Source organism: Rhea pennata, chromosome 1 (assembly GCF_028389875.1).
Source record: "Rhea pennata isolate bPtePen1 chromosome 1, bPtePen1.pri, whole genome shotgun sequence".
NCBI classification, from domain to species: Eukaryota; Metazoa; Chordata; class Aves; order Rheiformes; family Rheidae; genus Rhea; species Rhea pennata.
In genome coordinates, this window is record NC_084663.1 from 68,995,594 (window position 1) to 69,016,416 (window position 20,823).

At 40.8% G+C, this 20,823-nt stretch overlaps 1 protein-coding gene across 2 annotated transcripts in view; it reads right to left on the minus strand.

The window, feature by feature from the left end:
- The window catches only part of MICAL3 (microtubule associated monooxygenase, calponin and LIM domain containing 3), a 180,202-nt gene extending 161,348 nt beyond the window's left edge, over window positions 1-18,854 (minus strand). Inside the window, exon 1 of one of the 2 annotated variants that reach the window (XM_062590756.1) lies at window positions 18,789-18,854. The gene's annotated coding sequence lies outside the window, so the exon portion shown is untranslated. Of the gene's footprint in view, window positions 1-18,381; window positions 18,472-18,788 lie in introns of those variants that run through there. The other variant, XM_062590765.1, reaches the window with a different exon arrangement.
- Window positions 18,855-20,823: the final 1,969 nt, after the last annotated feature.

The window sequence follows — 20,823 nt, forward strand, 5'->3', positions numbered from 1 at the left end:
AACAATACATAAAATGTCCCAGTTGCGACCTTACCAATAATATGTAGAATGGGAAGAGCAGTTGATGTGTTTTCCCAGAGGATTTCACGTGCTTTTTTGTATGTCTCAGCATCTGTAAGAGTGGAGGCCATGACATGAAACCAAAGCACTACTGAAGCACCTGAAATCCTCACCTTTAACCAGAACTTTCATCCCTTGTATGCAATGGTTACTGCTAAAAATCACTACATTTAAATTGCTACCTGCCAGGCAATTTAAATGGGGATGTCCTTTGTAGTACATATTGCCTTATTTTCGGATGCTCATGTGTACTGGGACAGCTCCAGGTAATTTGTTTTATGTAAAAGTACTCTGCATACAAACCAGAAGCTGAATGCTTGTCCCTCAAAGAAACTGAGGAATGGCACAGAGAGGTTTTAAAATTTGCTGTCTCCTACATCAGCTGCAACGTTAGCAGGAATTGTCCACACTGGGGGAAAACAAAAAGAGCTGACTCCCTAAGCAGTAACACTGGTGTTCAACTTGTGTTCAAAAAATAAGGCAGAAGGCATCAACCACTCTGCATCCTCATGGATACAAGTGGTTACTCATTGTATAAGCATTTGAATAACTGTAATATTTATAAAATGATGCTATTTATAGGGTCATTTATTTATAGGGTTATTTAAAGGGTCATACTTATGGCAGGGGTGCCCTTCTGCCACCCCTGAATACATGCATGCACTAATCTGGAGTGATGTTGTGTGCACGAGTGTGAACTGAGTTCCAAATAAATTGCTAGTAGTGTTTTATTAAAAACAAAACAAATTCAATGGTAATCCATTTGAAAAATCTCCTTACTGGCTCACAAAGAAAAAGCAAAAACTTCCCTAGTCTAGCAAGGAAATAAAAAGCCAGACCATCAGATCTGGTAAAGGTCAGTGTAGACTGTGTGTTTGGAAGCATGTTAAGAATAAGAGAAGTCATCAGTCTGTGCAAACACACTGTAGGTGATTTCACTGCTCACAGCTTTTCCAAGCAGGAAGATGTTTTAAGATTGCAGTTTGTTGCTGCAAGTCCTGAGTTGCTGCAAGGACTGTTAGCCCAACTCAGGATGTGAGCATCTGAGTAGCTAATGAGAAACACATCACTTTCACTTCACTATAGTATAAAGTTGCAAGAAGAGCTAGCCCAAAACAAAGGCTACACAAGGGCAGAAAACTCCCTCCAAAACTGTAGAGGATGCTAAGGGCCAGGAAGAGCAGACCAGATGAGTTTAACTTCATTACTACATTAAAAATAACAACATGGATGGGTAAGGAGATGCAAGAGCATCAAAAGCAGTAAGATCAGTGCTTTTTAGTGAGGCAAAGCATATATATGCAAACAGACTACCATATCCAGATGAAGAAGTACCGCTAGACTGATGCCATGCTATGTAACTAATATATTAAACAAAAAATCAGAAGTACAGCATTTTATTTTACTCAGCCAGTGTTTGAGAAGGACTAAAGAAACTGATTTAAATATATCTTGGCGAAAATAATAGAAAGAAAGGCTTGTGAGGTCATCATTGAGACATGCATGAAATTGCTGGTTCTTGACTTAACCCAGGCTATACAAATTCTGCACAAGAGCTGCCTGTGCAGGGTTCTCCCTGTGGTATATCCCACATAGCATACATTAAGGGCAGTTTACTATTTTGAGTTTGGACCAGGGAGAGGCTGAGCTTTCGTTGTTTGCTGGTTTTTAAAGGAACAACTTTTCACCCCTTTAACCAAGCTGAATAAAACTGCTCCCTTGTGTTGATGATTGTCTAGAAATAACCAACAGTCCAGATTCTCAAAGAAGTCTGGAAGTTTTCTTCAAACACTTACCTAGCCACAGTTAGGTTCCCTTTCCAAAAGGCTCTGGGGTCCTGGCTGAAAACCATATTGCTTTAATAGTACTATTAGATTTATCCTTAGTCAAGGCATAAGAAAAAGAATCTACCTATGTACAATCCAAAATTCACCCCTATTTACAGAAGTATTAATAAAAGGGGAAAGTAAATCAATGAAGTCACTTTATTGATCCTGAGAATATGGAGCTACTATTAATAAAACATGTTTATGTTGTTTTATGTGTAGGTCAAAGTCCTGGTAGGGTGTGTTTGTCATTCTAATTTATGTGAGGTTTCATCAACAAAGTATTTATTTTTGCAGTATTGTATTTATTCATCTCCTGTTTTCCTCTCCCACAGCCAGGACATCTGCTAAATGTTTCTGAATCTAAGCTTGTTGGGATAGGGCCCATTACTTTTACATATTTATGAACTGTGTGGTACACTGGCATTCATTCAGCAAAATGTGTTTCCCCAGGCTCATGCAAAAATGACATAAGCTGGGATGGGTTTATATGCAGGAGGTCTACATGTGCAGAGTTCACAATGAGGCTGGAAATCCAGATACATGCAGAAGTACTTAAACTCCACTGCTGAAGAGGGACATAACTATCTAGTAATATTTGAATGATGCACGAACACAAAAAGGAAAAGGAGGTATTTATGATATCTTAAGGAATTGCAATGAAGAGTAATGGGATAAAAATGAATGAAAAGAACATGCATCTGATTCTACAGACATCCTCTGACATCAAAACGTTTTCAAGTGTGGTAAAGGATCCCCAAAAAACAAAAGCTGCAATGCTTGTGTTAGTCATAACACACTGGACAAAGCAGAACACTGCACTGGTTCTTGGGGTAGAAAAATGAACAAATAATTCATTTCTGATCTCTGTTTTTCATCTGTAGTAGACTAGTGTCTCATGCCAACACTCACACAGGCACATCTTTATACTATTTACACACTGAAGGGAGTGTATTCTGCCCTCATTCTGTGGAGAACTTACACATGTGACTCCCATTACCACCAACAGAAGCTATGTTCATAAATCTCCCTCTGGTGCTTGGATTGAGTGGATCTGTCACTATTTGCCTTTCCGGCTGGATTACAAACAGTGCCTTTCCAAAGTCTAGGTTGTGATATTTTCCAAGCTCTTGAAAAAGAATGCAGCCCATCTCCTTTCAACTGTGAGAGCCACCTATGCTCCACGGATCTTCTGCCTGCCTAAATCCATGCCAGCAACACAGCACAATCACAGCCTAATAGTCTTAATGAGATTACAGCTACAGATGCCCCAGTGCTGCCGTCTGGCTAAGGAACACAACAAGCACCAAATTCATCTGGAGAAAAAAAAAATCCCTCAGCTCTCATGCAAGCAGGCTGCAGCTTGATCAAGATTTCAGAACTATGGTGCACAAGATCCGTTTCATTTATTTTTCTTATTATTTTATGCAATGTATTCTTTTTTTATAAAACAGCTTATTCTTCTCATAGATCTCTAGATTTAATGTTTTTCTGCTGGAAATTTAAAACTGATGATTCTACTGCTCTGAAGCACCAAAACATTTACAATGTTTACCATTAGCCATACTGGATCAATCTCACCCTTGACTTTTTAATGTTTGACTGCTGTCTGCCTGTATGCTTGCTTATGATATCCATGTGCTATGGTGAAGTATAGTGGATCTATAACAATATAGTCATTTTTAATGCAATTTGTCTGATGCATCTATTTGGTTCACTGGAAAGATATCACTTGTAACTATCCTACATATAAAGAATCCTCCTTTTGCACATGTTCCAAGCAGCATTTGGTTTACTTGCTGCTTAAATTCTTAATCTCAACAAAAGCAAATAAATTAGTGTGTATAATACACACTGGAATCATGAGTTAAAAAATAAACTGATCTTTAGATAGTACCCTATCAACTGGCTGGAATACAAAACCTGGTATCAATGCATTAAGGTATGGACTGTGCAGCTCTGACTGTAAACTACAGCTACTGCTGCGTATATTACATTGAGCTTGCTGGATGCCAGGAGATAAGAAACCTGCTTCTAAGTCTGCTGCTCCTACAGGACTCGATGCCAAGACAAGAAAATCCAGCAGCAGAGCCCTCATGGATTTTGCATGAAACCTATTTAAAGGAGCTAACACAAAAGAAAATTCCTCCCCTTAAAAACAGGAAAACACAGAATTTTATAGATGATAACAGACAATAAAAAACATTTTCAGTGGAAGGCACAAGAGGCTGCTGGGTCAGTACTCACAAAGCAAGGTTGTAAAAGTGACCTTCTTTCACAAGACAACTCCTCCCCGACAGGTGCTCCTAATTCACTCGCCTCTGCCCAAGCAAATGTCTAAATTAGAGCCCTCTTGCCACTCATTGTACTCTGATTCTGCACAGGTTTGTCTTTGGAGAGCTTGCACAAACAACTTTCTCCTTCTCTAGGCTTGCAAGAAAAAGCCAAAGTAAAAAGGAAATGGGATCTGGGATGCAAATCTCCTTCTGCTCTTTCCCGGAGCATCTTGCAGGGTCTCATGGAGACGGTGTTATGATGGTTCTGGCTGCCAATTCGTCACTGTTGTCATGGTGACAGAGCAGTGGTCCCTTGTGGCTTAGTGACAGAGAGGCAACAACGATAGCACCGAAAACATGTATTGCCTCCGCTTTTGAGGATTCCTCCAATCATGGCAATCCACCCATTTGTTAAAAAAGGCTTTTTTTTTTTTTTTTACAGAAAGTACATCCCCTCCCAACACACACACACACTTTGATTACTCTATTTATGAAGCTCTACAACACCTATAAATCCTGTTTTGATGGTATAGCACACTTGGCATAATCCTGAGAGAGCCAGTCATTTCCTTTGGGAAACAGTGTCATGTGAAAACAGGAGACAAAAAAAAACTTGTTTTGATAAACATCTGAATATCAATACACACTCACCAATATTTGAAGAATTGTTAGGACAGAGTGATATAATTTTGTCTCTTTGAGCAGGTGAATGAGCAGTTGAGACAGTAATAGGGTATTTCTCTGCCAAGTGTTTCTCTGCCAACACGAGAGAGCAAGTGTGTCTGTGAGGCCGCACCTACAGCTACGGGGAAGCTGTGGGCAGGCAGAGTTCCTTTGTTCCTGTCCTCTGAAGTGAAAAGTCTTGATACGATCCTTTCGGAGTCTTAATATAGCTCTTTTTTCTTGCTCTAAGTATGTTTTTATCACAACATTGAAGCAAATATTATTAGTAATGTTTGATATAACAGTGCACAGCAGCAATGACCTATGGAGTCCAGAGTCTAGAGGAGAAGTCAAGGCTGCAGAAGCAAGCAATACTTTGCTGGACAATGAGTTATCCAGACTTGTTTTAGAAAGAGAATCTTTGGACAATTAAATAATACTACTTGTTTACAAGACAGACTATTTATCTTATCTTCTTAATAAAATGTTGCCAATGGTTCTTCCTTGCTTTCCTTATTATTCTATCCTAATGCTAAGTGCTTCTTTAAAGGTAATAGATTTCCTCTCTCAGGATGCCAGGAACAAACACAGCTCTGTATGCACGTAGGTGATAGGGACAAAAACACAGAGAAGTAAAACCTATGTTTGTTTTCTTGACTAACCTTCCTATCCCCACTTTGACTCATGTTGTTTTAGCTTTCCCTGACAGTAGCTCATCACAACTTGCTGGATAGATGCTAAAGCCTAAGCATTAGAGGTCCAATCACTACAGGCAATTAAATACCTCTTTTGACCCACTATAATCTGAAGCAGCACAGAAGGGACTACTAGCTCATAACAGCATTATCAGCCAGAAGGGTTAAAAAGACTTGAATTGGATTCAAAAAACTGTGAGCGGGCTAAAAAAAATCTGAGACTTTAAAAACAGTAAGAATATTTCTAACTTGACTTTGCCTCTGCTTTCAGGACTCAGTTTTCCAGCTTTTTCCCAACACTACAAGGATTAGAATTTAATTTGGTTTAGAAAAAAAGTTACAGTTCTTTTGTGTTTATGTGGTTATAAAACACAGGACTTCAAGAACATCACCAAATACAGTCACAATGCTGCTAGACTTGGTAGCACCAAAGTACCTCCGCAAAGTAAGGTAAATTCATTTAGAGCTGGTTCCAGCAAGTCTGGAGCCTTCACGTTAAAGATACTAACAGCTCGCCCTTTACATGGCCCCTTAGTGGCTTTTTCAAAAACAGTTATGAATATATCCAGAGTTATGAGCATCTGGTTCCACACAGATGTGAGATTACTAATAATATGAAGGCATATTATAAAAATCTGCATTATCACTGGCATTTTATGACCTCTTCTTCAGTAATCTAAAATAAGAATGGAATAAGATTGAACACTGTACTACATGCTCAGTCTTATATAGGGGAAATGCTGGTTGGTGCTATAATTAAATTATGTCTGTCTTTCTGCTCTCTCTCCCTCCAGACACTTTTATGCTTGGCTGGGTGGAAAAGACTTGCTCCCTCTGGGTGTGATGGCATGAAGGCATTCAAAATGAAGCTGTCCCCTGAAGACAATCCTGAGGAGCAATACTGCTGGGTTAGCAGGGGCTATAAAGGCAACAAAGGAACTGAGCGGAGAGAAGATGGTTGGGATTGGCTTGTGGCCCTGAGAATCCTTTTCAAGTTGCAGATTTATCTTCTCACAGAGCATTAGCTAGAGGCTTTTAATGCAATCACAAGGGTTTCCTTGCACCATTACTTACAGAAGAGGGTATAAAAATGACAGCAGCTAATGAGCATCCATTTCTCATCAGTTGCCTTATCAGGGTAATTTCACAAACAGAAGGTTTCAGAGGTTAACGGACTGGAAATGACATTCAGACTGCTGAATCCAGACCCGTACAGAGAGAATACATCCCTATGCCTGCACATTTCAGTCTCAACCACAGAGAGCTATAGCAAATGTATGAACACAGAAGCACAGATTTCATGAGCTGAGCTGAGAGGCCAAAGTCACTGCATACTCATTCTTCTTTAGGATTAAGAGGCAACTGGAGCAGAACATGAATGTCCCTTTGTCCATTAAATATCCAAACCACATTCCTGGGTGTGAAGTTCCCTCACAGAAAGGAATGCTTTGTCTGGAGTTCATGACTGGGGAGAGCAATAGAACTTTGAAAAAAAACCCAACTTGGTGGTGGACTAGGATGGAAACACACCTTTAATTGAGGAACTAGTGCAGAGAAGGGGTTCATGTGTCCAAGGCAGGAGGCAGGCTGATGTGAAGGGCAGAAAGTCGATATAGATGTGTGTGTGGTCCAAGAGCAGGATAAAAGGAGGGAACTTGTGTTTGTGTGCAAGTAGGAAGGGAGTGGATTGTTTGTAGTGGGAGGGCATGCATGTGAATCAATGAGATCTTTTTTCAGCTTGACATCTATGGTCTTTTTGCTTTTCTTTCTTTTAGCCACTGAAGATTTGCAAAATTTAATTTTCCACACATTGAAACAAAGTATCTAATATATCTACTCTCTTATCTTCAGTCACTAATTAGATAATTCTGTCAAAAAACAAGATTGGTTCTTTTAAACATTTACCTTTTCTTAGTACCACTATCAACTTTCAAAATTTTAATGTGTATGCCATTCCTTTCACTATAGCCTTCAAATAGCCTTATCAGATAGGAAATGTCTATACTGCCTATTTTTAAAAGATGGGACCACATTTGATTAGTTTTTACATGATCATCTCTGGTGTACTGCTTATAAAATTAACTCACAATGAGTTTTCAAGGGTATTAGAAAGTTATCAGTACCCTAAAATACATTCTTACTTGTGATAACTTATTTGGATATGGTATTTTTTATTTTTTCAAAAATACTTCCATACCTAATTTTCATGGAGGTCCTGCTTATATATATTCTTATTAATTGTTATGGTCATGCCTAACATGGATAGGTTTCTGGAAAGCTCAGCAACTCAGCAATTCTTTAACTACATTGTAAATAACTCAATCAACCGTTCTTCCCCAAATCTATTTCTCATTTATTAGTGGATTTTCTTTCTAGGTAGTATTTTCTCATCTCTCACCACCATCTAATACATATACTTGGGGGAAGTTTTGCAGTCCTTTTGCCAAAACTTCCACTGACTTCAGTCAGAGATTTGCGTGACTGTAGGAGTTTGGTCCTATTTCTGTAAACCAGGAACAAGCTGAAGTGAATGCACACGGGTGCGTAACGGAGTGTTCATTGTGGGGGAGCCTGTGGAGGTTTTAAGAGGAGCAGGAAAAGTGAGTTTGTATGTACGAGAAGAACAAGGTTGAGGACATGGGAGAAACCCAACAAGGTGCAGGAGGGCTCTGTTACATGAGTAAGAGCAGAGCAAAGCAAAGATTTTATCCGATTAAACCCACGTTAAACTCCTTTTTTTTTTCTTTTTGAATAACAAAAGAGTAGATTTTCTCTTTCTCCCCCTTTCTGTCATCAGACAGCTGTGCAAATATTCTAGCATGTGATTGTGGAAGCATAACACAGAAAACCTCTGAATTGCGCCAAGAGAAAAATGCAGGAAAACAAAAGGCAAAAGCCTGGGGTAGATTCAGCTGCCAGGATCTTCCATCCCCAGGAGAACTAGACAGAGAAAAGGGGAAAGAAAAGGGAGAAGCCTGACAGATTTCACTGCTTGCACTGACAGCCTCCTAGGTCACAGGGAAACGTGGACTTTTGTAGTCGATTTGAAGGAGGGCAGCAAAGGTATCAAAGCAATTAACACTGTTAAATCACTGCTTTCTTGAAGGCTGTTGGCTTTATCTGCAGCACCATTTGCTGCTATTGTACCAGCATAAAATACAAAGTTCTCACGTTGCAGACAAATTGAACACCTGACTTAAACAGTATACACTAAGTCCTAGTCTTTATTTGAATTAGGGGAATCTGCTACATGCTTGGTCTGCGGTAATTCTAGTCCTATCTATTCTAGATTCTTTTTGACAGCAGATTAAGGGCTTCTTCAACAGAGAAGTGATTCAGGGCAGCAGACTAAAAATGCATCTCTTCACAGGTTCTTCGAGGAGTTTATGCTACATGTGTAGGCAGCAGGTGATAATATAAATCTAAATATGCCACAGCCAGGAATCAAGCTGCACAGTGATTCTCTGCCAAAGACTCCTATTTTATTGCAGGGGAATGAATTAATTCATAAGAAAAAAAAAAGTAAGCTTTTACTTGCAGTATTCTCAGTGCCTTCTTGACTGCTAATTCAGTGAATCCTTTGCATCAAATGACAGATCAGCTTTGGCTCTCACCTCAGTGTAAGGAGAAGCAGTAGGTCATTCTGCAACTATATCTTATTTTCCAGCAATGTCTAATGCTAAATATTGCACAGGAATGTATAGCAATCTATCCTACTGGTGGGAAGTTAAAAAATAACAGGGTTTCTTCCTGACTCAAGCTGGTCATCATTCTACGCACTGGAACATAAGGCTGATGATACTTCTCATTTTTTGTTAGGCCAATGTAACTGCAGGTGCTATTCAAGCAAACATGAGACCTTTGGCTATGCTGCATATAATGTCCTATTCTAGAGAATTAAGCAGGTTGTTATGAAAACTGCAGTAATAACACCCACATTGCAAGCACATTGAAACCCTAGAGGAAGAAATTCTTCCTCCCATCAAAGACAGCAAAATAATTTCATCATTTCAGGAAGCCTTCATACTCCAAACTTCCTCTAACCATTTTCATTCCACTTCCCTTTAATTACCTGAATTGTTAATTAAGATTAATCAGCTAATGTTTTACCCATGTTTTGAATGAGTAAAGCACTGTAGAAATCCTTTGCATGAATGATTTATTAGGCTATTATTTATTTTACTGTTGCTGTTCCTTGGGTTTTTTTTTTTTTTTTTGTCATATTCTTGTTCCCCTTCATAGGCAGAAGCCAGGGTGAGGCCTATGTTACCATAGCTATTATTTCTAGCCCAAGTTATGCAGTCAGGATAACACCATTCCACTATGGGTGTTTCAAGCTTTTCTGGCACTGTCACATGTTCTTTTATGAAGTCTAAATATGCAATGAAGACCTTGTGCCCCATTACCCACTTAACAGCATTTTCACCTTGCCACCGGGCTCAGATTTCAGCCTCGCTGCAACTATCCACTTACAGCATCCGCACAGTGGTGAGAACAGATGGAGGCTCTCCTCACTCAGCATGACAGCAGAAACCAAGGGTGGTTGCAGCTCCCCCTAAAAGGAGATCTGCTCACAAACTAAATTCTGCAAATATCTGCAATTCTGTGATTCCTTCAGAAAACCTATTAAGGTGCTGTGATGTCAAAGAGGCTAAGTTCAGACTACGATGGCCTATATTTGAGTCACAGTTAACATGGTCTTCAAGGACAGAGAAGGATTGTCCACAACAGAAATTCTGTGCTAACAAGACAAGTCTGGAGTCACCTTCCAGCTTTTCTGCATTTATATTGTATGACTTTGAACAAGCCATTTACAACTAGATTTACAGGTGTGTTCATTCATTTTGGGCATCTCAAGTTTTGGTTGTTTTGAGACACTAGAGCTGCAACTTTAAATGACGGAACCACCTATCCCGCCAGTTGAAATCAGAAGGCTCTGTAGTCATTAGTTCTCCAGATTCTATGAGGTAAACGTACAAAAACTTGTTTTGCTTTGTTTTTCTTTAACTGTCATCCATAAAAATTCTGCTTCATAATTGAGAGACAAGTCAAGTTCTTTCCTTCTTACTCATAAGTAACATTCAACAGGCCAAATCAGGCCACCAGTGATGCCAAAAATATAACTCTTCAGAACTTGGTAAACAGTTTTGTTGATACTGCTGAAAATGGAGTAGAACCATTTTCTCTTTGTGTATTGGCTCTTCAAAGGCTAATAGCAACTCAGTTTCTTGAGTTGTTTAACTCGGCAGATCCCACTGTCAAGGTACATAGGGCAGGCAGAGCTGTTAAATTTCATTATCATCTTCTACCGTTCCAATTTACTTTAACTCCTCCTAGGGTCTCTGACGCAAAAGACTATCTCACCTTCGAAGACACCAACACTACAGGGAAAGGAAGGAAGGCCAAAGTTCACAAGAGAAGCAAAAGGAGAGAGGAAAGCACCCTAATCATTCTTCCTTCACAATGTCCCTTTCTTATCCTCACATTGTAAGCAGTTATGGGCATGGTTTTTGGTGGGAATAAGAATCCCTGGTTTCTTCTAATCTTTCTTGACTTGTCCCTTATGAGGTCTAGAAGAACACTGTTAACGGCACTAGCTGCCGGTGAGGAGGGCCAGGTAAAGCACCTCCTGCAGGTTCTCCAGATAAGTCCCAGTGTTAAGCAGGGATATGCCAAAAAAGACTGTTGCATTCCCGAGGGATGAGAAACATTTAGATCTCCAGTGAGTCAGCAACTGAGGAGCATGATTCTGGAGAGCAAAACCGAGGCAGAAAGGCAAAGGGAGACAAATAGGCAGTGTAGGGAAGAAATACACAGAACACAAAACAAAGTCACTCTGAACTACCTTATAAGGTTTAACTCATTTGTGGCTGGCCTCTTTAAACACAAGCAGAGCTGGTTAAAGCACTAGAAAGGTGGCATACTTGTGCCGAGGTCTGTGTACACACAGACATGAAAACTTTATACTTGAACATATAACACAGATAATCCAAATATTGGAGTTGAAGTCTCTTTAAGTGTGCGTACATGCAGTATCAACAGCTCTGAGAGGCAGAGAAATCAAAACTTTGGTCCTGCATAATAGCAGAATAGGCTTAACAACCTTAAGATTTTAGCTTTAAAGAAAATACCCAATATCACAAGCACTTGTGCTAAAAATACAAAAATTGATTAAAAAAAAAGAGTGAGGATAAATGAAGTGATTGCTAGAGTTTGTCTGTCTGCTAGGCATTACTGCCTGTGCTGGAGAAGGTGTGTATACTTGCTGGTGGTGGTGTCTGTAGGGTTCTGCTTTAGCTGAAGAAGGCAAATCTGCTGTAACTGTCCTGACTGACAGGTTTATCTGATGGAAGTAAACAGAAAATTTTAAGTTTGAGCAAATTGCAGCAAAAGGCTGACGATATGCTGCCTGGGTATCCAATATAGAAGGCAAGGAAAGAGTCTGGTGGAGAAGACAATGCAGAAGGAAGAAACAGGATAAGTTTTGATATTTTTTTCGCCAAATCAAGAAGGAAGCCCATTATGGATCTTTCTTCTCTTTGGCTACAATTACACTGAAGGAGTAGGGGGATTGGTTTCTGTGACTCATTAACCCAGGCTGCTGCTATTTCATGGAGATCAATGTATCATTTAATAGGAAGAGGCTTTTCAGCTCTGCAAGATTTTATCTGCTGATGGCTAATGTGATATTTATAGACATATCCATCAGCCTAACAGCAAGGAAGCAATTCTCCAGGGGTCAGATTGGGTGGATTCCCCCCATTTAAACCCCATTATGGATGCAGCTTTCTGTGCAGGATTAACCACTTAACTCACTGAATCCTGAACATCATCAGCTATTGTTCACAAGCATTCATGATTTCTGTGGCTTAGTGTGTGGGGGAGGGGGGCTGGCTGACTTGTTTTCAGCGTCAATTATCTTTTCAAAGAATAATGTTCTTTGTTAACCTCTAACTCACTGAAGCAATGTGAAGCCAGTCTATTAAGCACATCACAGCCTTCTTTTAACCCTGTAGTTTAGGCAGCACAAGAGACTTAGTCCCAATATTATCCTACTTCTGGCCAATCTGAATCTTTAACTGTCAGGAGACCAGAGAATCAGCTTTGATTGAAGCAAATTTAGGAGAATAAAGAACAGTGACTTGGAAGACCAGGGCAGAAACTCTGTGCAGCTTACGCAATATGTTTTAATGCCTTCAGCACAACTTTTGGTAATGGTTTACAGAACACGCTTCCCTGCTAAGACTATTTTGAGAGTCAGCTCCTCTGGGGATTTAGCACACACTGATTCCATCTCCTAAAATTATCTGAGTATCTTTCTAGCACTGCATTTCTTCTGGTGAACACACCTTTTGGCATGAAACAGTCTTGCAAAGGGAGCTTAGAATAGGCCCATTGTTCGGACAGCTTACGGTGCATAGGTAATGTTAACTGCTGCTCAATTTGACATGAGAAAGACTGATGCCTACTCCTGGCATGGACAAGTGTTCTTGAAGACAGATTACACATTTGAGCTATTTAAGGTTCTGTTTCCAATTGCCAAAGATATAATCAGTCATGTCCATCTACTCTCCTTTTCAAACTTATCATGACCTCCCAATCCCCTTATTTCTCTTTACATTTCCTAGTGTTTACAGTGACATCCAGGACCCTCATCACTTGGTTTTGTACTCCTCCTGCCAGCATGACATACTAGCATGCAGCAATAATCTTCCTCAGACTACTAGCCTCCCTATGCTTCCTCACAAACACATTTCAAGAGAAACATGGTGGTGCAGCGCTGTCCCTAAGTGCTATAACAAAGTCCCTGACCTCTGACAGAACCCAGCAAGCTCCCCATGCTCCCAGAACTGTTCAGTTTATGCACGAGTCTCAGTTACTGCTCTGGAGTTACTGACTTCTGCTAGTGTATACAGCAAACAGCACTGCTGCTTTGCTTTTCACTAGTCCCTTTGTTTTCACACCCAGATCACAGAACAATTCACAAATATAACTAAAAATATAAAACTAATAAGCCCCCTGTCAGGTATAATAGTCAATGACATTATCATTTCTGTTACACAATAAGGAAATCTGAAGTTCAGAAAGAGAAAAATTTTATAGGAAGACATATGTAGTCAATTAACTCTACATCTAAGGAGGCTTGGGGTAATTTTGATGCTTGAATGTACCTATCCAGAGCATTTTAAATTTTTAGCTAAATCAAGACACTTGTGCAAGTCTATTAACTAGCAGAATTGTTTTTAAAAAGTGACTCCATTTTATAGTTCCTTAATCATTTTGGAAACACCTGTAGCAGCTTAACAAGTCATTTGTCAGGGCCCTGAGGGCACTAATAGGCCTAAACTGCCCTGACCAACCTCACCCAGGACCTCCAGGCTGCATCTTCTGCCTACTGGTCTAAGGGCCCCATTTCAGCTCTGACCTTGGCACCCAGGCCCGGTCTGAGCCATGCAGTTCCGCACGTCTTCAGCCTTCTCTCTGTCTCCTGAGTGGACCTTGGACCTATATCATAGCTTTGTCTCCAAATGCTCCTGACTGGACCCTGAACCTAATTCATCACGTCATCTTGTATGGGGCTGTCCACGAAACCAGTTATCAGCACCCTGCTCTGCCCACCCCATTCAGATCCCATGGGCAAGACTGCCACCACTTGTGCCAAGCCCACCCTTAGCTCACGACTTGTCCGGTATCATGGAGCAGCCCCGCTCCTGCTGCTCCCTGACATCTTTGGTGCCCCCCCCCCCATCCCCCGCCCTCCCTCACAGGCCACTCTCTGGTCAGTGCTGATGCAAGAAAGGATCTGGTGAGTGCTGCTCAGCTTGTTCCAGTGCAAAGCCAGCAAGTCACCTTGGTGCAAGCCCTTCTCACTAGTAGCTGAAAACTAGCCACTGACTTTGCAGTGAGCTGGCTAATGAGCCCAAACACAAGCTGCTGTATTATTGCTCTCCACAGACGAGCCAGTGTTGAACTGGGGCAAGAACAACTAACTGTGGGAAAATCATGCTGAATTCCCCCCAGCTAGATCTGCTAAAGGGTGACTTTAGTAGGGGAGAGTAAAGTTATAGCTTAAAGTTCACTTTGATAAACCAAAAACATTTAAAATACAACTTGCCCTATCTACAATAGAGTTCCAAAAGATATTAATTACAGCTTACTAGCTTTTTCATAATATTTCAAGCAAGTTTGTTAAGGCTGTCCATACTGAGTCATTTTTTGGAAATGAATATTTTTGGAACTAACTCTAAGCGAGAAATCATTTCAGATTTGCTAATACAAACTGAGTTTTCAACTTCCTTTGTCAACAGGCAGCTGGAACAACAATGTGTCTAGACAATTAGAACCTGTCTTTTCAGACAGTTCTGGCTCAGACTTCTGTTAAAGCTGAAAACTCAAGGACAGGCAACAGTTGGATTTCTTGTGGGCTGCCCTTCCCCCATTGCTGAGAAGTAAACAAGTATGCTCAAGACTACGTAAACTAATTAGACACCTAATCCTATGTTTGTCTGCATCTAGTATTGCTATGACACTTCTGAGAAAGATGAGAACAGCCAGCAAGTAAAAAAGGCACAGAAAGAGAAAATTAATTTGTAGAAGAAATTGAAAGCGATATAGTGCTCTAGATGTTAATTTTATGCAAATATAATCATACCTCTCAATCCAATAAGACTCTAAAATAACATACGAATCTTAAAAACTAGGGGAGAAATCCTTCCCAAAACAAGCAATGCTGCATTTTCACCAACTACATTTAAAAATACAGAGAAAAAAAGTAACAAATTCTTAATTACTAAATCAAGTTTGTGATGAGAACAGCAAGCAGTGAAGTTCTGCCTGCTGCAGTCCTCACACTGAACCAGCATAGCAATACATTTAACCTGGCGAAGCACAAGACAGACAGGCTGCACCATTGAACAATTCCTTCCTAGCTGATCCTCTCCAGAGCGTTAGATACTGTTTCCTAGCAACTCTACAGCCCTGCTGGCTTTTCTAAATCAATCTTTGATTAAAACTTTTATGAGCATCACAAGATCAAATAAGAACCTGGACAGCAGCCTGAGAGACAAAAGAGTTTGCTGCTTAAACTTAGGTAACGTTTTCTATAACTCCTAGTTCAAAATGCAGAACATGAAGCATTTAGGTGTTTGCAGTTATAATTAATTGAAGATTGTGCTAATCTTGAATTCAAAATGTGGGACAGATTTTTGACAAACACTGAAACAAGAAGTACTGAAAAGCCTTGAAGCTCGAGTAAAAATAATGTGCTTTGAGAAAATGCATTTTGTTTCTTATTTGCTTTATGGTAGCAGTACTTTTATGAGTCCCACTGTCAAACATTTCTTCTAACTATGGGAGTATGTTCACTTTTGAAAAAGAAAAAATATGGAGATTAATGGATGAAAACAGATTTCAACAGGTGAGGATTTTAGAAAAGATATTAACAATTAGAAGGGGAAGCAATTCTGAATCAGTAGAGCAAAGAGATGTGGTGCTAGGCAAAGAGGATTTAATTGACTTACAGTGATGATAGCCTTTAGTATTTTCCTTACAGAAAATAACTGGTTGCAGAAAAGAAGCAGCCTTAGGCTTTTAATCAAATTGGTCTCTTTAAGGCGATGAAATGCCCCAACCAGCAAAAATTATTACTCTTACAATTGGTAACAATTAAATAAAAAGTAACAACATTTATTGTTTAAATGCTGGGTTGCCAGGTTTGGTATTTTGTTTGATAGCAGAGAATAAGACTCCATCAGCTTAAAATCACCCTTCTTTTCTAAAATCTTTTGCTATTATATTAGTAAAATTTCAGCTCTACAAGCTGTGAAAATTCCTGTTTCCAATTTTCCAGTTTCCAATGTTTGCATCTTACAGTATGTTTTTAAGATGAAAGTTAAAACAGGGATTTGCTCAGATTTTAACATCATGTGATGCATCCCCACCTACTTGGATTGTGCCTGTGACTATCCCTGTAGTTATCTTTATTGTCTTCTCTCTGCCATCCTCAACTGTTGTTTACCTGAGTTTTTGTGCAGCAAAAGTTAAGAGGTGAGTGCTTTAAAAAACAGTAACTAGGAACATTAGCAGATGATCTCAAAATCAGTTGAGGGACCTCTCACTACTATTTCAAATATTTGTTTGATTCTAAGTAAAATAAGAAAGACTTCAGACCTGGCCATCTTTTAGATGCATAACCAGAAAGCGTGCACCTTCACACAACTGAGGGCTCTAATAATAGTCTGCCAGAAGCTAGAGAGAGCCCTGAATTTGGGTTAATTGAAGGGAACTGGAGCCAGCTATCTTCATATTTAATAGGGATGTATTGGTCATGGGAAATACAAGCAAATTACAGGTTCCAGCATGTAATGGTCTAGCCAGACCCAAACAAAAGGACATGGTGATGAAGAGCGAGTGCTGCGCGTTGAGACCTGCAGTCTCTGTGGACCTCATTGATTTATTAAAGATGAATTTGCTTATAAGATACAATGTAGTATAAAACTCCACAGCTTTCCTACAGACCATTCTTTGTTCAGTTGTTTGTAATGCCTTTTATATTTCCAGATTTTCCTTCTTTTTTCCTTTTGTGTGTGTGTGCGCGCACACACGCACGCCTGTGTGTTTCTTTCTCTTCAAATCAGACCACAGAGCTTCACTGTTTCTAGCTCAAAGTCTCCCTAATGCTGCTAATCTCATATTAACAGCCTACTGACACAGAAGAGATGGCAGAAAAGACTGATTGCCAGCTTTCTGGCCCTCTGACCTCATGCTGGTCAGATCTGGATTAATACTTGAGGCGATTTACCTCAGGAGGCCCTGTTACAGGTGCCTGTATCTCTAACTCTCCTTGAACTGCTTCACAGGAGTGGGAGGAGGAAAATTCAAATTCACAGCTGGCGAAGACATAAAGAAGGTCTGTCTGCAACTCACTTGATTTCATTTCCTATAGAAAATCAAGATGACAGCAATAAAAAAGACCTCTAGATTTCAGACAAGAGGCAAGGAGTCAGGCATCAACATCCCACCCATGACACAAAATGCATTGTGATGCTCCTTCCCATTACCTGTTCCCAAGAGTAAGTTTTCTTGAATTTACCTTTTCTCATTAGTAGAAACTGCTATCAAGGAAGCAGAAGCACAGCCAAACATGTTGATTTCCTTCAATATATTTATAGCAGTATAGCCCTGCTGTGTTGGCTATAGTCACTACAAGAGTGACTCTTACAGGTTTAAAAAAGTTTATACTGTTTATACTTAAGGAAAGATGGAAAATAGCATCATTCTTATACTGCAGTGAGAGTCCATGTGACAGTTTAGTTCAGCAGCCCAAACTGCCTCAGACTTCCCTCCACAGCCTGACTGTATTTCCCACATTTGCAGTACTGTGCCCTGCCTACCCTCCTGTTCCATGACCCAACATAGTAGAAGCAGGTTGCTGGGATGACAGATCAGGCTGACCAGCTGCGCTTGACGTCACTGAGTGGCCACACATTGCATCTCAGATGCATGAGAGAGATGTCTGACTGCAGGGGCAAGAGAAAAAGGCAGGAGCCTGTTCTGTCTCTGTCAAAGTTGAGCACCAAGACTTTACAGATCAGAATTTGATGCTAGATCGTCTCTGGTCTCCACTAAGACAATTCTATTTGACCTCAAAATTTTCATTTTGCCTGTTAACAAACTGCCAGTAAAATAAGTAATTGTTCCTAACCTGACTTGACCTTAAAGAACTGTTTAACTGAGTTACTATTATTTGCAGGTTAGAGAACTGTAAGAGGTCTGGCCTTCAAGGCACCACACTGTCCCCTCTAGGAAAAGGCATGAAGTACAAAAACATTCTACCATGCTTTACAGACAAATTAGTTTTACCTGTAGTTGTTACTATAAGGCTGCTTGTTTCATCTCAGCTTCTTAAACAGCCAGACTGAAGCTCATACAGATCTTCTGTTTAGAACAGCTCCTACTCGCGTCTCCTTTTCTGTACCTCTAACATAACTGTATTATTGTTGCAGCTCTCATATCTTTCTGTAGTTCTTTATTAATAAAGAGCATCTGCAAGAAAACAGGATCTGACTCACTTCACAGCACAGCTGCTCCTGCCACTTACTTCCCCATCTGAAACAACAATCCTCTTTTTCAAAAATCACTGTTATCATCACATCTAACAATTCTAATATCACCACTACACCACCATACTGTCCTTCTAAGGAACAGAATATTCTTGGCTGCTCTCCTCAAAAGACATTGTTGAATATCTTTGCATATTATGAACTTACCTCATTTCATGCTGTCTCACTCCTTTTTTTGATTCTCAGTGGAGAGTATTCAGTGACTGTTAGTCTTTTTCAAAATTGAGTCCTTATCCATATTTGGGAATTTGTGCTGGGCACTGGCTGGTACAATGCATAATCTTCCCATAGTGCACTTTGGGACTTGTAGTTCCCAAAAAGGAATGTTGTTTTCCAGCTTGTGAGTACCAAGCAACAGTAACAGAAGTCTGTAATGTGTTTATCTCCTAGTTTGCTTAGCTGCTCAGCCCTTCCTTTTACAATGTTTTTGTTCTGTGGTTTTGGCTTAACCAACCTGAATCTTCCTGGAATCTCTTCTGCAGTCAATAGCACAACATACAAATGCTATCATACTGGCTTGTTAAAGCTGCTATTATAGAGCATTCCTCCCATTAGGATGAGGAGGGGTTTGATTCTGCCACCTGTAAAAATTTGTTTATAAGAGAGTTATGATCAAATTTTTAATCATACTCCTCATACTTTCTTCCACACTTCCCACAGTGAAATGGCACAAAAGTTTCATTTTAAAAACCTGTGCTTGACACTTTTAACATATGCTTTCCATTAGCATCTTTGGTTTTTCATTAAACAATTATAGCAGTAGCCAGGGTTATAAAACAGTATATTAAATACACTGATGCAGAGACTCATTCCTGAAGAGAGTTTTCACCAAGTGAAATCATTATTTTGTAACCAAGACACCCTATTGTTTTGAAATATCAGTTAAATAAGAATGTGAAACATTTTGTACTATTGCATGCCTACTACTGAGGGTACAGCGGAGGAGTTCGTTCTTAAGCCCAAACTCCAGTGCATTAAATAGTTTAACATGCTCAGAATTCTGGACGCGTGGTTTTCAGTAAGGTGGTGATCAAAGCAAAGATTCCTGGGGAACTTGCCATCAGGAGATGAAGGCCAGCATTTGCCTGGCACAGCAAGCTGCTGGCAAAGATCTGTTTCAAAGGCAGCCGTGCATTAACATGCAATGGGAGCACCATCCCTTTATTATTCACTGCCCCCCCCAAAATATATATATACATACATACATACATATATATACATATATAGATATATATATATATCTTCTCCTGCTGGCTGTTTATAGCGAGGAAGACCACAGGACCACGACTTCATTGCCTTCTTTCCAAGCAACTCTTCTGCATCTTAAAACCGTCCATTTAGCAACCAAAAAACGCTTGTGGTTTGCGTGACACCTTGCGGTGGGGGAGAAGAAAAGCAGTGCCCTTCGCTAGGCTGTTTGACCCTCCGGCTAGTTACGGCAGCTGAGGGCACAAATTTTTGGTCTAGGTTTAATTGTTCTCCGCTGGCAGGCACGAGGGTGAGAAATTAAAGCTTACAGTTATTAAACAAAGCCCAACTGAGGCGTCTGGATATCTTATCCCCAAGGCAAAGACAGATACGCTTCCCTACCTTAGAAGAAACACTTTTCTGTCCGGTGCGCGCACCGATTTGTGACACTGAAGACCCTCTTTCGGGCAGCGTGTGTTTTTCAGCATGCTGCGGAATGAACACTCGAGATTTCTTGATACTACAGGGAAGAGATGAAAAAGGGGGGGGGGGGGGCACCGCAAGAGCCACCTTACGGCCAGCGTGTCCAGTCCCCCAAACACACCCCCCAGGTTGCTCTCTAACCGCCCCCAGTTTGCGTTAGAATACCCCTGTCCCACAAGGCCGCGGCTCCGGGGGAGGATCGGGCCGCCGTGTGTGGGTGTGTGTGTCGGGGCACGGCACGGCACGGCACGGCACGGCACGGCACGGCACGGCACGGCACGGCACGGCACGGGCGCTCCGAGGAGCCCCGCGCGCCGCCTCCGGTCGCCTCACAGCCGCAGACTACAGCTCCCGTGGCCGCGCGGGGCGGGAAGATGGCGGCAGGGGCGGGGAAAATGGCGGCCGTGAGGGGGCGGGAAGGTGGCGGCAGGGGCGGCGCCTCCGCACCCGTGAGGAGGGCGGCGGCAGTGAGGTTACCGCGGCCGCAGGCGGCGGTGAGGGGCGCACCGCC